Source organism: Arachis stenosperma, chromosome 9 (assembly GCF_014773155.1).
Source record: "Arachis stenosperma cultivar V10309 chromosome 9, arast.V10309.gnm1.PFL2, whole genome shotgun sequence".
In the NCBI taxonomy this organism is placed as follows: Eukaryota; Viridiplantae; Streptophyta; class Magnoliopsida; order Fabales; family Fabaceae; genus Arachis; species Arachis stenosperma.
Window position 1 is genome coordinate 149,614,704 of NC_080385.1, and position 4,645 is coordinate 149,619,348.

General features: G+C 35.4%; 1 pseudogene; it reads left to right on the forward strand.

Moving 5' to 3' along the window:
- The first annotated feature begins 289 nt into the window (after nt 1–289).
- LOC130950083 (putative bark agglutinin LECRPA3) lies at nt 290–4,645 on the forward strand (annotated as a pseudogene).

Sequence of the window (4,645 nt, forward strand, 5' to 3'; positions counted from 1 at the left end):
TATATAACAATGTGATAACTAGTGTTATTATCATCATTCATTGAACGTATTTAATAAAAAAAAATCTCCTAAGCCATGGCTATCTCTTACTCAAATCATCCAAACCCAAAACCATTTTTGTGTTGTTCTAGTCATTTTCTTTCTCTTCCTTGCAAGTAATAACAAGATGAACGCAACAAAAGTAATTTCCTTCAACTTCACCAAGTTCTCCAATAACAACCCTAGCATAACTCTCCAAGGCAGTTCGAGATTCTAGGAAACGGGGTTTGGCTATAACAAGTCGTGAAAACCCGTTTCAAACACCGGTCGTGTTTTGTGTGCTATGCCGGTGACTATTTGGGACAAAGCCACGGGAACATTGCTAGCTTTGTCACTTCTTTTCCTTTGTTGCTGAAGATGTCGAAGGTTACAACCCGGCTGATGAGATTATCTTCTTTGTTAGAAAGGATAAGAAAGCAGTAGAGAAAATGATTATATATATTCAAATCGTATAAAATAATACATATAGAAGGGTATTTATAGGGTCTAAAAGAATCGAATAATAAAAACGTAATATCCTATATGATAAATATTCAGATATGCTAAATTCTAATGAATGTAATTGTAATACCCTAATTACCCTAAGTCTTACCTCATGCCGTAAAGCAATGGTTAATCAAAGATTACAACAATTCTAAAGCTTATACAATAATATATATAGAAGGAAATAATAATTCTAGAAGCTCGATGAAGAAATAAGCTCAAAAACATGGTTACAAAAGCGCAATATGTTCATACGAAGCTACAAACTTAAGGCACAAGATAAATATAAGATAACAAAATATAAGTATATATAAGAGAATATAATAGTCATAAACTAGCCTCAGCCTTCGGAGTTTAGGCTGACTAGTTATATACAGACATACAGAGTTTTGAAAATTAAAGCAGCTTATACAATATCTCTCTCAAGGTTAGCCTCTAAGGCAAAATATAAATACAAAAGTGAGAGAATCTAAGCAAATCAAAAGTCTCCAAAAGATAATCAAGATCCTCCGCTCTGTCACTATCACGTAACTCACCGAGGTGGGTTACGACCTGTATCTGAAAAATAACAACAAAGTATAGAATGAGAACCGGAGGTTCATAGTATGGTAACAGTGCCCAATAATGTAAGATATAAGACTCCGGGACGCTAGAGGCAATCCTAGAGCTTCTTAGAAATCATGAGATTCAACTTAAAGCATACTAAAATTAAAACCATTACTTTAAAAATCATAATGAAATAGGAAAATCTAACTTAGTGGATTTCTAATCTACCAATTCTCTACTGTCCCACAGCTTTTGCCAGCCTAACAGCCATGCAATTACATCGCCACCGCCTTCCGAATCTCCTCAATTCCAGTAGAAAATACAAGTAATAACAATGCAAGTAAAGCACAAGTATAGCATGTATATCAAGAAATTCAAGAAGCAAATAATCATGTTATACGATTAGACAAGCAATTCAAGTCAGCAAAGCAAGCAAACAAATAGAAGATGCACATAATGAATGCCTGTCCTATTTGGTTGTGATATCACATTGTCGGTTCAACTGCCAACTCGACACATTCCCATGGGAATGTTGCCTTTCGGTCACGAATAAATAAGAACCCCTAGGGATATCGTGCCTGGCACACTCTTGTGATTCCAAAAATGCGAGCGAGATACTCTGTCACAGACCTCACATCTCAACGTAAGCGGGATGAACCAACGTCCTTACGCCTTCGCCACGACCTCGACAAGCGGGATTAACCAACCATCCTTGCCAGGCACATAACGTCTCAACAATCTCAGTATTAAACAGTATATTTATATTCCTCAGTGATCACTTTCAATATTCATAAATTCATCATCATTCTTCGAGTCACAGACTCGTCACAATATTATCAATTCACATTCCTGCAGCTCATCATAGTCATCATCCACAGTACTCTTTCAACCCACACAACTATTTCATCCTTAGTACTCCGAATACTTATTAAGTCTCCGTCTTCTAAATTTATAATAAATTTTACTAAAATAGGTCACTAACTCATCTTTAATACCAAATAACTAGGTTATCAAATTTCCAAAATTCACAATCAATACCAAATATCCTATAACCATAACAATTTCAATGGATATGAATGATATTCAAATATCTTCCAATTCATTCGATAACCTACCAACATGCCATTTCACCAATTTCATCCAATAATCTTTATTTTCCTTCCTCAAATTCTCAGTTATTACATTCAAAACATCATTTCCCTAAACTCAACACATCAACATCAATAAGCCTCACAACTCTTTATCAACACTCAAAATCATCATTTTCAACTTTCATTTCAATAACCAACAACAATCTCAAAGTTCAACATCATAATTCATCAAAATCAACAATGCCATCATACTGATCAAATTCAACAATCAATTCAATCCTATCTTAAGGTCCACTAGTCTAAGTATCCAAAAATATATATACATAGAAAAAATTGAAACCATACCTTGGCCGATTCCCAATATGCACAAAACCCAAATTTGAGTCCAAACCAAGCTTCCAACCAAAATCAAGTCAACAATCCCAATCCAAATGCTTCCAAATATCCAAGGCAACTCCAATAATCACCAATGCTCAAACTTATCCACTAAAATTTGGGATAGAATCCAACAATCCTTCACTAATAGTTAGTACCTAAACAATCAAAATACAAAATTTCACTCAAAACCAAAACTTAAAATTCAAATTTCACAAGGGCAAAAAACTGGACAGAGATTTTCGAGAAGCTCACCATAATACCTAGCTAGAAGTGACGGGTTCGGCGAGAGTTTCGCGTAGCCGCAAATGACACGCGAATCGGAGCTCCGTAGCTCAAGTTATGGCCAATTGAAGAGAGGAGTGAATAGTGTTTCTTCTCCTTTCTCTCTCTCAATTCCCAACTGTGTGTGTTTGTGTTTCGTGAAATGAATGAGTTGAATGCTCACTAAAGAGGGGTTTTATGTTGGGCTTGGGCTCGGTCCAATTCGTTAGCGTTTTTTGCCCGTTTTGTCTAACTTTGGGCCAACCTTTAAAATTAGCCCAGTTTTAACTCTAATTATTTTCTTAAGCTTTTCTACTATTTTTATCATTCTCACACAGTACTAGACAGATTTAAGCTAGTACTGCCGGTTAATTTACTGGTACGTGGTTTTACGCAATTTTTCGCAAAAAAATTATATTTCCAACTCAGAAAAAATCTACTGAGTCTAAAAATCATATTTATATTTCTAATTAACATTCTAAATTTTTGGAACCTATTTGGGCAATTTTAATTATTTAATTAAACGGTTAATTAATCGCAGTTCTTACACTAATTGATCCTAATATATTCTAACATCTCCATCAAACTCAAGTGACAACTTGAGTTTGAAACTTATTTAAAACAACAAAATAAGAGAGAAAGAAAACTGTATAAACTGATAGAACCGGTACAAACAGAACTGTCAAAAGGAAGTGCAGACGGAACTACCAAAAGAAAATGCAGAGGGAATTACAGGAAGGAAGCGTAGACGGAATTGCCATAAAAATACAGACAGAACTGCCACAAAGAAATGCATATGGAACTGCCACAAGAAAACGCAGATGAAACTGCCATAAGGAAACATAGACGAAACGCAGACGGAACTGCCACAAGAGAATGCAGATGGAACTACCACGATAGAACACAGACAGAACTGCCACGAAGAAATGCGGACGAAATTGCCGAAAGAGAGCAAAAACTATATGATTTCTCCATGAGAATAGGTAAGCAGCCGATGACAATAGTGTTTGATCAGTCGACTCGAAATATACAAGAAGAAAGAATAGGCTAGTTGGTAAGGTGAAAAAGCATCAAAGAAGTGACAAAACAAGAAAAATGGAATAGAGAAAAAGTGTGAAAAATATGGTGATTTCACCGAAAGAAAAACAACATATCCTTTTCAAGGAGGATGTCATAGCTCTAATACCATAGTAAAAATGGTAAGATAGAGTAGTAGAAAAAAATGATTATGTATATTCAAGTTGTGTAAAATGATACAATATAAAAGGATATTTATAAGTGTTAAGAGAATCGAAATAATAAAGACGTAATATTTAATAATATGCAAATATACTAAATAATTCTAATAAATACTAATTGATCCTAATATATATTCTAACATTCTCTTGCGCCACAAAACACCGAAATTCCCAACAACTCGAGTGGTGGCTGGATTCCTCGGTGTTGTATGCCAGCAGCAACGCTTTTAACCAATTCGTTGGTGTAGAGTTTGACACTTACACCAACGAATGGGATCCAGATTCTGCACATGTTGGAATTGATGATGTCAACTCTTTGATTTCATTGAAGACTGTCAATGGAATCGCGTTAGTGGATCGTTAGTTAGAGTGAGTACAATATATGATTCTTTGTCTAAGACCTTGAGTGTTTCCGTTACTAACAAAAATGGTAGGATTACTACTGTTTCCCAAGTGGTTGATTTGAAAGTTGTGCTGCCGGAGAAGGTTAGGGTTGGGTTATCTGCCACCTCAACAAGCGGTGGTGTAGAGGCACATGATATTTACTCATGGTCTTTCACTTCCAATTTGGAGACAACTACAAGCAGCACAATGAATATTGCAAGATAG